Below are 14180 nucleotides of genomic sequence, written 5' to 3' on the forward strand. Positions count from 1 at the left end.
GTGCTAATAGGAGATGCCTATAGAAGTAACCTAGTATGAGATGGTTTTTTGGTTTTTTTTAGTAATGGTACAGAGCAAAAGTTGTCTTTTTGTTATCCACCTCCATTTTCCTTTCTCTTATAACCCTATTAGACCAACTAATTTAACTTGACAATATGAAACGGTAAATGCATATTGGCACAACCCCCACTTTTTTGAATTAGCAGGTCCCAGCTTCTTCACAGGAAAACAATAAGCTACAAGGTGTCCTAAAATAATAGAAAATTCTTACCAGAGATTCTAGTCTATATTTTTCACAGTGAGTTTCTAAGATAAAGAGCTTCAGGAAGAGAATCCTTGGTTCTCTAAAGTGATATGATAAAACTGACACACTTACTTGAAAAAAAGGCACAACTAATCATTATCGTTTATTTAGGGCACAATCCTATGCCTGTGTAGATGGAAAGAAGTCCTACAATTCCCAGCATTCCAGCTGGGGAATGCTGGGAGTTGTAGAACTTTTTTCTGGCTAAGCACGCAGAAGATTGCACCCTTATTACATTATTTAGATCCTGCTTTTCTCCATCAAAGAAGGACGCAAAGTAGCTTACAGTCATTAAATTGAATGAAACACAGTTCCCAGCATTAGACATCTACTAAATCCAAACTACAAAATACAAGAACAGAAGAAGTGCCATGCAGGAGCAAACTGAGGGTCCATCTAGTCCAGCACGCTGTCTCCACAGTGGCCAACCAGCTGTCGACCAGGGACCAACAAAGCAGGACATGGTGCAACAGCCCCATCCCACCCATGCTCCCCAGCCACTGGTGCATGCAGGCTTATTATACAATACGCAATTCCAAAATACAAATGAAGCAGAAATATATTTGTGCAATTTCCAATAGAACAACTTACTACTTTGATAATTTTGTTGGAAAGCAGTATATACATTTGTTAAATAAATAAATTTCACACAGCAGCAAGACAAAACAAGAAGAAACAGACAAAGTAGCATCACAGTTCAAATCAAGTGAAATTATGAAGACTGAAGGCTTCTCTACATGAGCGATATATTGCACACCCATGAACTCACGGACGTTTGTGGGTCCTTTACATAACGCGGTCAACCTCCAGGGTGTCTCCCTCACCTTCCCCCAGTAATTTCAATTTAAGAAAGATCAGAGATAATGCACTATTTAAAATTATCAAGGGATATCACGGGCCACTAGATTGCACTGTTTCATATAACTTTATGAAGCATTGCCAAGAGGGGACCTTTTCAATTACAAATCACATTGTCGCTATTGTAAAGGTGTGAGAAATATGCAAGCCCAAGAACATGGTGCTGTTCTTGGAGCTCCGGCTATTGGGCAGTATAGAAATGTAATAAATAAATACTGCATTTATTATATCTCATAACCATTTTATCTATAATAATATGTCTATCTGTCAGTGCCATCACACCAAGACTGTGAAACTTAGTTGAAATGTGGCATGCATACTAAGGAGATCGTAAGGTTATTTGGTTTTTTAAAATGCATTAGTTATATTTTAATTAATTTAAATGTGTCTGTGTATGATAATCTTCAGTCACTAGTTGGCAAATGTCCCTAACATGCCCATTATTGTGCAGATGATACAGTTTGAAGCCAGTGGAGATCAGTAGGTCAAGAGACAGAATTCTATATTATTATTATTATTATTATTATTATTATTATTATTATTATTATTATTATTATTACATTTATATCCCACCTTTTTTCCCTCTAGCAAGGAACCCAAGGTGGCTAACATTATCTTCCTCTCCATTTTATCCTCACAACAGCCTTGTGAGGTTTGTCAGGCTGAGAATCAGTGATTGGCCCAAAGTGACCCTGTGGGCTTCATACCCAGATGGGGACTAGAATATGGAACTACTGAGTCTAGGCCAACACTCTGGCACCAGACTGGCTCTCCCTTCCTCCCTAATGGGGGGCAGCCCTATCGGGAATGGAGTGCACAAATCTCTCCCTCAGAGGGCTGGAGAGGTGCACCAGTCAGGGACTGTGTCTGGGGGTGCCAGTGAGCATGGCTTCACTCAGATGGGGTGGGCACAATATGTGCAACACTGACAGTTGTGTAGGTTTGCTTCAGGGTTTTGCTGTATTGAGGGTTTTGCTGTTATTCCAACCTGTGTGAAGCCAGGTCTGTTCACAAGTAACTAATAATAAACAAGTTAATTAAGTTAAATAATGAAATGTCTTCCAGGCAAAGCAGTTCCAATGAAGCTATTCATCACTGTCAAACCATTGTCACATCCACTAATGTAGCAGTTACCAAAAGTGGTTACACAATGCCAGCCATTTTGTTTGCATCCACACTGCAACATTGAACACCCTGTTACATTAATCATTTTCTCAAGTCATTCAGGAGCTGGAGCCTGATCTCACTGAAGAACAAACACATTTAGTATCTTAAAAACAGTTTAAAGCTTTTGAGTGTGAAGCACTTTGTAGGAAAGGACATGTCCACAAAAGTTGGTTTAGTTGGACAAAGCATCATGCAAGCTATGCGATTACATTCTATACTAATTCCTCTACAGCTTAGTTTAGTGATATAGTTGTGCCATTTTTAGATCAAGATTCTTGCTTGATACTCTCCTCCTAAGTGGTTTTTCTTCATTGTACAATTAGGTGAAACAATCTGAATGCAAAGCTGCCACTATCATAGGTATGAGAGTATGTCTATTTTTCTAGGTGCAGATAGTATAGATCACCCTTAATGTAGAGGATACATTCCATGATTTGGGGATGATTTGACTGTGGTTGTTTGTTCAATATCCTTTGTCACGCCTGAACATTTGCCTCCAACAACAGCAGCCATAAAATACCACTGGTTTTGCACATACTTCCAAATACTATAGTGAAAGTCAACACCACACTCAGTCAATCTTAAATATTGGGATTGGTATCTGACAGATCAGGCCAAAAATGTCTGATATAGTTCCAACTGTGGGATGACTTGTGAAAATGATTTGTTCTAACTATGAAGCAGGGTATTTAATGTTGCGAAGACCTCAAGCAAATTTATGCAACTGTCAGAGTCATACATGCCATCCCTGTCTGAGTGAAGCCATACTCACTGGAACCCCTAGGCATGGCCCCTTAATTAGTGTACCTCTCTAGCCCACTGAGGGGAGGGATTTGTCCATTCCATTCTCCTGACAGGGGCTGCCCCACTTTAGGCGGAAGGGAGAAGCCAGATAACGCTATCTCTTGGTCTACTAATCTCCCATAGCTTCACACGTTATCATCTGTACAACTGTGTGATGATTAGGAACATTTGCCAACCTAGTGACTGAAAACATAATTGCAGGCTTTAAACACAATGACACATTTAAATTAATTAGGATCTCCTTAGAATGCATGGCAAGTTTCAGGTGTCTAGATTTCACAGTCTTGGTTTGTGGTGCTGATAGACAAACACATTCTCTTTATTATTATAGATAATGTGGTTATAAGGTTTAATAAATGCGATACCATGTTCTTGGGACTGCATATTTCTTATAGTTGTACAATTAATTACCAATCACTGGGGCATTAAACTATTGAAAAATAAAAATTTAAGGCACAATTATACTTAACTGCAGATTAGTTTATGGCTGCCATTTTGAAATACAAATTTGTGGGTGTGCCTGTGCTTTGATTTTAGCAGTTGTTGGCTAAGTTAATTAGCTACCATTTCTGAGTAGAAAAGCCTTTTAAAAGCTTCTGTTATAATTTTGCCCGTGTCAAACTATTTTTTCTATGCTATTTAACAAAGGGGAGTCAACCACCTTCCAACACAGGCCATGGCTAGACCAGGCCTATATCCCGGGATCATCCCTGGATTGTTCCTGTGCATCCAAATGACACACAGGGGATCCCGGGAGCTGTCAGGGACGACCCCTCCATTTGCCTGGGATAATCCTTAGGTCTAGCTAAGGCCAGTCTGCTCTGCTGCTGAACAGCTTGTACTGTTGAAAAGTTCTTCCTAATGCTTAGTCAAAATCCCCTTTGTTGCAGTTTGAGCCATTGGTTCGGGTCCAACCCTCTGATACAACAACAAAGAACAAATTTGCTCCATCTGTGTGACCTACCTCTAAACTCCCTCTTATCCAGGCTACAGAAACCCTTCAACCTTTCCTAATCGGACTTTGACATCCTGGTCCCTCACTATTTCATCAGATAGATTGTGTATTAAACTCTGATTAAACCACTTTGGTCTATGCTACTTGTTTTTAAGTGCACTAGTCTGTTCACAATAGCTTTCAATTATTTTTCATTCACATAATTATAGTAAATACTAATATCCACAAATAATATTTTAATTATAAAAAGTAAAGTTGCACGTGTGCCAGGTTGGATCTTGCCCAGGAATTAATGGCCAGCTGGATTTAAGGACCTCTAGCAACCACAGCTGGGCATTATCTGTCAGAACAAGCCTTTCCTGTCATCAATTATTACTTGAGACCCACTAAGGTTGCGGTCTGTAAAATGTGTAGATTAATCGGACTATGACCCTTAATTGTTCAAACGATCTATCATGTTATGACCACTCTAGGTTGAAAGCATGCTAGTCCATGACAAGTTTCTTTGGAGCTGTTATAGTATATATTAATACTGCCTGGATGATTGACACAATAAAATGTAATTGCTCTCAAGAAATGACTTCAATCAGTTGTATTAAGAACTGCTTAGGTACATTTTAATTCACTTTGACATGACAGACTGTAAAAGCCTTTAGGAATGGTGTTTAACCTTGCTTGGAAAACAAACACATTGCTGTATTTTATTAGGCAATGATCTCTCAGTTTAGCTGCAAGGAACTGAAAATCAGTTATTACAAGTTTGCATGTAAAAGTTTAGGTATTCAGCTACAAAATTAATTTAGTTCTATTTTCTGTTTCATCCTGGCCCATTATCTTTATATAATAAGGTACATTTTTTAAAAAAAACCTGAAATAGCATTACTTGGGTTAATAATCAGACTATCAGAGATGCTACTTACATTCCTAAATGGTTTGCTTATTGTAAAAAAGAAAATTAATACTGCAATCCTATACCTGTCTACTCAGAAGTAAGCCCCATTGAGTTCAATAGGCTTAGCCCTAGGCAAGTGTGCATTGGATTGCAGCCTATATGAAATAAGAAAATCCAGCTGCTTTCTATGGGTGTATCTAAGATGTATCTTCATACACATTCTTATACACACAATTATTCTCATCTGAGTCCCATTGAACTATGTGGTAGAATCTCTGAACGGCTGAAATGCATTCCATGCAGAGATACTTTTTTTTTTTACTTGTGACTGGTTGTTGTTTGTTTTCTTTTTTGCGGTTAAATCTGGGCCGGCCTGTGCGCTCAAATACAGCGGATGAAGTGAATCATCCGAAAGTTAAACCACAGCAGCAGTTAACAATAGCTAATGACAAATGTGTTGCTAAAGCAACTAGTTAGTTATGGAATCTTTTGTGATTTATTTCACATTCTCACATAGGCAGACTAATTTATAAATTGTTACTATCTTATATGCTAAATAGACTGAGCTATTTGAATGGCAGTTGTTATGGTGGTGGTGGAGAAGAATTATAAGATGTTATTTATTCACTGGATGAGTGAGGGTGTGAATAAAAATCCACAATAATGCCCAGCAACAGGGTGCCAGACAGAGGGCCTCCCTTCCACCACTCTTCAGCACTCTGTGAAACAGCTGGAAAGATTCATTCAGTTTAAAAGGTGCCAGTAGATCCTACAGAGCTTAACACCAGGAAGTGCCTGCCTTTTTGAGGAGGTGAGGTTTGGAATATTTTGCTCTTAGGCCTATGTGCTTTTCTCCATCAGTTGGCTTGGCAATTGGGTACTTCCATCCCATAATTTCTAGTTTTCCATTTTTCAGCTTTGCTTCAAGTGGGGGTGTGCTCAGGATTTGCACACATTGAGTTCAATCAACTGAAAACAATGCTCCATCATCACTGGCGTCTGCATTTCTGTGTTTGTAGCAGTGGCGAAGACCCTCTTTCAGCATGAAGGCTGAATTCGATCCTGGAGAAGCTTTTGGGGGATGCATTCAAGTGGGCTGAAGCCAAAGGGGTAGGGCCAAAATTCCAGAAATACCAGCCTATTTTTTTCTTAAAGCTATTACTGCCAATAGCTTAAGATGTAGGAGAAGAATTTCAACCTTGAAGAATTGGGAAAAACTGCACAAAGGCTCAGAAACCACCAAACAATCAGTGGTGGAGGGGGAAAAGCTTGGGCCAGGGGAAGGCAACCCTGGAATGGGGCTCCAAAAGGGCCAGATTTCCCCCCTCCCCCATGCCTGAGTTTCTGCTCCCCTGGTGTATAACATCTTTAGGGAAGAACCATAGCTCTGTGGTGGAGCACCTGTTCTCCATGCAGGTTCAATCCCCAGAATCTCCAGGTAGGGCTGTGAATTGAGTGTTGGACTAGGTGGACCCTTGGTCTGATCCAGCATGGCACTTCTTATGTTCTTCTTAGGGCTTGAAATGCTGGAGAGCCATTGCATGCCAGTCAGTGTCAAGAATACTGAACTAGATGGGCCATCTATACTAAGGCAGCTGCCTACGTTCCTAACCACAACACTTGCATACTGATCTTTATTTCAGGTTTTGATATGTTGAGTTCTTACAGGTATATATTTGAATTCTTTGGGGGAGAGAACAAACTTGCAAAGCTTTTGGTTTTCAGCACACCTGCGTAATTGGTGCGTTAATTTGATGTTGGAAAGGTAATCACGGCCGGGGAAGGCAACGGCAAACCACCCCGCTATAAGGCCTGCCAAGAAAACATCAGCGAAAGCTGGCGTCCCTCCAAGAGTCAGTAATGCTTGCACGAGAGGTTCCTTTCCTTTTCCCTTAAATATTTATATCAGGAATGAGGAACCTCCGGATGTTGTTGGATTCCAACTCTCAACATCCATCCAAGTCAGCATGTATGGCCAATGGTCAGGGATTATGGGAGTTGTAGTCCAACAACATCCTGAAGGGCCACAGTTTTCCCACCTCTGCTTTATACTCGCAGAATGCCATGTAAAATCATTAAAATGGGGATAGAAGGGAGAGGGGTCTTTTGAAATTCCTATTTGTTTAAATTAAAATCCCTATTTGATTTAAGTAGTAACAGAAGAGAAAAACACAGGGATTAGCTTTAAATAGGAAAGGCCATATGAAAAACAATTGTATTACCTGGATGCAACTGGAAAACAAAAAGATAGGATCTTAAGGGCTGAAATAATATCATTATTTTCATCTATACTACATTTGTTTTCCGTTGATTTTATGTACATTATCAAAGATGTTACTTTTTTCTTTTTTTACTACAACACTTCTCCCTAATAATGATAGTAAAAGAGAACATGCTAACAATAATGCTGAGTGCTGATGCAGTACTTTAATCTTCAAAGACATTCATAGATATTAATTAATAACAACAGCCTCGTAAACCAAAAACGTATTATAAACCCCACTATAAACAGCATGGAAACAACCATGCTATTATTAAAGATCACAGTCTATCTCAGATACTAACATGAAACTGATTTTAAATAGTAATGTATGTTCTCATTCATACCAAGTAGTTTATTAAAACTCTCCCCACCCCAATAAAGAAGGCTGAATTCTGCACTAAACCTTAGACTTGGTTTTGTGAACCATGGAATCCACAGATGCCTGAGCATGAACTGACTTGTACAGAAAATCAGTCTCAGGCAGAGCAATCCTAAGGTGGTGGTGGGAGGTCCATGGCAGAGGAGGAACCACCACTTCCCAGACCCTGCTGGCTTGTGCTGGCCATGGTACAATGGAGGGGTGTGTGAGAGGTGGCTGTTGTATTTCTTGCCCTCCTCATTGCCTCCAATAGTAAGGAACTTACTATGCCAACTCTCAAACTGTTCAGTGATGGTTCCCAGCAGCATTATTTAAAAGCTCCTTGGAGGTTGAGCCCCCCTTTTTATTTATTGCCTCTTGAATACTTTCTTAATTTCCCGAAGATCGTTTCCTGTTCCCATGGGAATGGAGGGGGGCAAAAAAGTTTAATTACTATTTTCCTCTCATTATTGTTTCCATTTTTAATAGCAGAATAGTAAACTTGCAAACAGGAATTGTTTAATAATAGGTAGAGTAGCCTATCCACAATAGAAAGGCTATTTTTATTATCACTTTTTTTGTCTTTAAACCACCTGAAACAAACAAAACACCACAGGAAGACAAGAGAGAAAACAGCTGGAATATAATGGAGTGTTGAGATGTTCCATAAAAAGCAAGTGAACAAATGGCCAGTATCCGAGTGGGCCGTTGCTCAAGGAGGACATACCGCTGATTCCGTTCCACAAATGGGAATTTAGTACTTCTGCTAGGAACCGGAAACTTGTGGAAAAGCTAGTTTCTGGAATGTGGCAGGGCTCACCTAAGGCAGCTCTGCCAACCTGTTGAGATCCAGAAATGAACATTTCTGCTCATTTGGGGGCTTCCTGAAGGAAGCATTAAATCCCTGTTGTGCAAGCGATAGGCCCCACTTGCAGAGTTTAATCAGGACAGGAGGGGAGGGGCTTGCTTGCGTAACAGCGCACTTGGATACTGCCCAAGGATAGCAATTTCAGAGAAAAGGACTGCGGTGGAAGCAGCCTACAGAGGATTGCTAGGAACGCATCAGGAGCATGCGACACCCACTTTAATCAGATGGCCACTTTTAAGACTTAAGTGCTAACCACGGGTAATGAGAAAGTATGCAGTGGTGGCATTTCCCATCCTGCTCTCCAACAGTACCTTTCCCCTCTGTAAAGCATATTTGGCATTCAGGAGGACTCACTGAGTGTGGAGCTTGACTGAGACCCACTTAGATAGCTTGAGCTTGGCAGCTGGATCTGCTGGTTTACCAAACTTACTCATCCTGCCTTGCCCTTCCTTGGTTTGCTGGGACCACTCCTAGGAAAGGAGCCAGGCTTTCCCTAAACTCTTGGCACTTGTCCCGGATGGATCTTAAAGCCTGAAGCTTTTCAGCCACATACATTTTCTGAAGTCATCCTAAGAAAGCTGCCAAACTCTTGACAGCTGCTATATTCCGCAAATGTTTGAAAAGCTGGAGACTTTCAGAATGTGTAAGGCCCTGAGCAAAGCTTCCAGCGACTCCAGCTTGTGCAGGTTGGTACTTGCTTGCCTCTTAAAATATGGATCTTTGGAATTACATCAAAGTGTTGACTAATCGGCATATATGTTTGGGTGGGAGGGCAGTATTTCTAGCAATGCTATAATTTATGAAAATGATGTAATGATTAAACAGGTGGATAGGAAGGGTGAGTTAATTACACAACGTGTGAAAAGGAAGAATATCTGGGCAGACGGCCAGCTATGTCACTGGGTTTTTGCTGCTTCTCTTGAACAATTAGACAATTTAACACTGTATTCCAGGGGTTCTGGTAAAAGATATCAAAATAATCAAAGCCAATTTATTCCAAAGACCCAAGGTCTGAAAGCTAACATAACATATGCACTGCAGGTCTTCATTGTCAACATCTATTGCCAAGTTGAGGCATAAAATGCTAATATGCCTGATTAAACGTTACAGATATATCATAAACGCACAACCCTAAGTGTGAATTCACATGCCAAAATTGGCATGTTGAGAATAGTTCCGCTCAGTATGACCTGGAGCACTGCTTGCTTCTTCATGTGTCCAGCTTGTGTTTGTTTGTTTATTATTAGATTTATATCCCACCTTTTCTCCTCTTACAAGGCGCTCAAGGTGATTTACAATACACCCCCTCCTCTTCACTTTACCCTCACAACAACCCTTTGAAGTAGGTTAGGCTGAGAGTCAGTGCCTGGCCCAAGTCAGCTAGTGAGCTTTATGACTGAGTGGGCACTAGAACCCAGATCTCCTGAGTCCCAGTCCAGTTCTCTAACCACTACACCACACTGGCTCTCAGTGATTTGTGCACTTCAAGATTTCCAACAGTGGGTTGACTGGTGAACTTGTAAATGTGGCTTCAGTTGAGAATTGTCAGGACTAGGGCAGGATCTACACTACTGCTTTAAAACACTTTATAACAGTAGTGACAACTGTTGGGGCCCAGGACACACTCCATATACAGTTGCCAAACTGTTTTCAAAGGGTTATATCCTGTTTGGTGTAGATCTGGCCCTGGTCTAAGTCTGGGCCTCCTCTGTAGGCTTACACAAACCATCTCAGGGGACAGTCAGATTGGGACAGTGATGGCACCATTGAGAAACTTCCCTAGATCCCAACCAGGCTCCAGTTCTGCAAAAGTTGAGGTGCTAATAAGGGCTCCTTTGCTAGCCAAACTCCAGAGTCACATCCTAGCCAAGTTCAGCAATTCTGTAATATGCCAAGGCCTTCGCACTGGCAGAACACACACGACCAATCCATCACCCTTAATTCCTTAAATAATTCCTTCAAGAAATATTTCAAATATTATATATGATATATAGATTATTATTTTTTGTTTTCTAAAATACCTGTTTTTCTTTTTCTCTGTTACCATAAAATTTACATGACTTATGAATCGATTGAAGATATCTTTTTTATATGGAGATTAATGAGTTTTGCAAACCTGTTGATAGTAACAATTATGTTTTGAGATCCTTTACCAATTGCAATTCAGCCTATGTTGTATGCATGATTATGGCTCTTTCTACACCTAAGGGTTATTCCAGGAAAATGGGGGGATCATCCCTGCCTGCTCCCGGGATCCCCTGTGCATCATTTGGATGCACAGGAACAATCCAGGGACGATCCCGGGGGAAAAGGCAGATGTAGGAATCATAGAATCATAGAATCATAGAATAGCAGAGTTGGAAGGGGCCTACAAGGCCATCGAGTCCAACCCCCTGCTCAATGCAGGAATCCACCCTAAAGCATCCCTGACAGATGGTTGTCCAGCTGCCTCTTGAAGGCCTCTAGTGTGGGAGAGCCCACAACCTCCCTAGGTAATGGCCTATGTGTCTGTGTTCAAAAACATACATTGGACAAACTTAAATTGAGGTTGACTGAACACAACAGTAAGATCCAGGATTATCTCCACACTACCTCAGATTTCAGTATTTTGCTTTGGAATGGATTCAACCAACCCCTTTAAAGGTCTGTATTTTGGATTTTTTTTTACTTGCTCGGTAGAAAGTATTTTGAATTCATAAGTTAAACGTGATGTTCCACTTACGACTAAATGGTAAATGTATTTGCTTGTGTTTTTATAATTATCTAGATATGTTGTCCTGACCTTTACAGAATTATACACAAGTTATTTCAATTGGAAAGACTACTTTTGCCTTTTAAAATCTTTGTGGGTTTACTCATGTGTAATTGGCTGTCTCATATATAAGTAGCCAGTGACAAAAATGCTGCTTGTTATCTGTCACTTGGATAGGCAGCTGATTTCTATTGCCTTATATAAGATCTTTATTCTGCCACATTCTGCGAGAAGCAGCCCTGTGAGCCATTTTCAGGTTTTTATACCCTAATGAATGGATTTTTTTCACATTGAAGGTCACTGTTTTTATATTATAAAGTTTACTTTATATTGGAAGCAGTATATAACATTCTTTTCTTTTTCTTTATAAACTTCATATTACAGCTTCTGAGGAATGATAAATTCCTTTGGGGGAAGTTCTTCTGGTTAGGATACCCTAGATGAATAGCAATAAATATTTAACTTTTATTGGCAGCCTCTTGTATTACCAGATGAAGTTTTCCAGTTTTTTTTTTTTTTTTTTGGTTTTTCATAGAATAACAAGTGTTTTACAAGAGTCCAGAGGGTCATTCTCAGATGCCATCAATGAGGATTTTTTTTATTCCAAAATTGTTTTTGCTAAAATAATGAAATCAGGTATGTTCAGGTGAGGAAAGGTCTAATCTTAATTGTCACTGACAATTTGTCATTTTTGTGAACTGCCCAGGGAGCTTCAGCAATTGGGCGGTATAAAAATGCAATAAATAAATAATAAATAAAATAAAGTAAATAAACACAAAGTTGACAGAAAATAACTAAGAATGGGATTAAATGGGATTAAATCAACCTTAAAAGAGGGTGAATCTAACTTTGTACAAAGGTCCAGAGAGCTTTAGCTATGTGGCAGTATAGAAATGTAAATCATCATCATCATCATCATCATCATTGAACTGAAAGGATGGATTAAATAAGAACGCAAAGGCTTCTGGGATGATAATATCTAATCTACAGTGACCCTGGCACTGTTTCTGTTGCACTGGTGAACACTGGGTGGAATGTCTATTCTGACTTTAACAAAGCAGGTTTAGGTGGGACATATGAAGAACTGGCATAGGAGGATATCGTGTACAATATTCAGGTATTTAAAGATACAGCTGAGAGAGTCTGGAGGATATAATTTCATGTTCACTATAACTCAAAGCAGGAGTGCTGCTTCATGTTTCAGGGAAGGAATACAGGCAGTGCAGGACAACATAGAATAAGGTAGTTTTATAAACTAAGAGCTACTTCATACATAACATTTTATACTCAAAAAGAACCTGTGTAAAATAAATGTGCACAGTCTTAGAATGATACAGACACATTTATGTAAAAGACTTTTGGTGCAAAATACAATACAAAATGAAATGAGACCCAATGGTATCCTGATGCTTCTTGCAAAAGTTGTGATTTATACATACTGGTACATTGAGATTTGGGGGATGCCTTTATGGTGCTGCCTTCCTCCTCAACCCCATGCTTACCCTGTCATGGGGCATCGTTGGAGAATCTCAATGCCAAGGAGGGAGTGTGGGGTTTCTGGGCTGCAATCTGGGTCCCAGAGCCGCCTCTGCTCTCTTCCTGATGGAAAGCAACCAGTCGCTGGTCACCTTCCGCTGGTCACCTTCCACTAGGCTGCACCCCTGGGTTGGCCCTGGATTGGCTGTGGAGCAATGTTACATGGCAGAAGCCCTGTGCTCATGTCTCTCCCTTAGAAAAAGTCAGGGTAAATTTCTGACTTTTTCAAAACGCAGCATCGCAGGAAAGCCTTGCGGTGGCTGTGAAGCTGCACCTGCATCATTTAACTGACAGGATGCAGATCCACAACCATTGCAGAGCTTTCCCCACATGTAGACAGCCCCTTGGACATGTAGATTTTTAAATCACAGAATATCACCTTTTCCTTTCTCACTTCCCACTCGTGCATACTGGCTTTGGATATTACAAAGCGTTAATGAGCTAAAGCTTGTGAACTATAAAGGCATGTTCATTTTTTAAAAGGAGAGTTGTTGCGCTTTGCAGGGAAAAAATGGCGTAGTTTGGGAAAGGCAGGGAAATGTGTGTGCGGTTCAGTCCTGAGTTTCTTTAAACTCAGGGTGCAGGGAGCCTGAGTTATAGTAAGACCAAGGTCATAAGCTTCCTGGTCTCCTGTTGCTGAAACACCAACCCAATTTTATCAGAGAAATCTGTTGAAAGATTCAAGCCCCTGATCTTAGCCACAATAATAATTTAGGAGGAGAGACTGGGATCCCCAAACATTTCTGAAATCACTTGAAAAATGCGGTGTGTCTGTGAGGGTATTAATATTTTCTACTTTCACCACCTTTCCTCTTGCCAAAATGTATAGTAACTTCCTGTCCCTGAAAGTTTACATCTACACCACATTGAATAAACTGGACAGAACAGAGTTTCTGTCTGTTCCTGGTGATAGACTAAAAATCAGGCTGACTGACACACATACACACACACTCACCAGTGCTCTGTAATTTGTTCAGTTTAGACCTTAATAAAATGTGTGGCACATTTCTGAAATCATACTTCTGCTCCTGCTGTTAAAGAATTGAAAGAGAGAGAGAGAGAGAGAGAGAGAGAGAGAGAGAAGCCCTCATAAAAAGTTCCATTTGCTTTTTTTGTTATAAGATACTTTTTACTGGTGCCAGCTGGAAAGAAAACGATTCAGTTAGATCTCAAAATTATGATGTAGCTTTAAGTGCTATGTTTAGATTTACTGCCAAAATGTTAGTACAAAGTGGTAGGTGTTTGCACTGCAGATAATAAGTAATGTGCCATTGGTCAAGATAGGCCACTGTTCTGTTATTATTGTATGGCTCTTATGACTAAACATTGGAGCGAGCCTGGTGGAACAACAATATTTTACTGGGCCTGGAACACTGGCTTGTCAGAACTTAATTGGTGTGCCAAAAATCTAATGAACCAGATG

Source organism: Elgaria multicarinata, chromosome 2 (genome assembly GCF_023053635.1).
Source record: "Elgaria multicarinata webbii isolate HBS135686 ecotype San Diego chromosome 2, rElgMul1.1.pri, whole genome shotgun sequence".
NCBI lineage: Eukaryota > Metazoa > Chordata > Lepidosauria > Squamata > Anguidae > Elgaria > Elgaria multicarinata.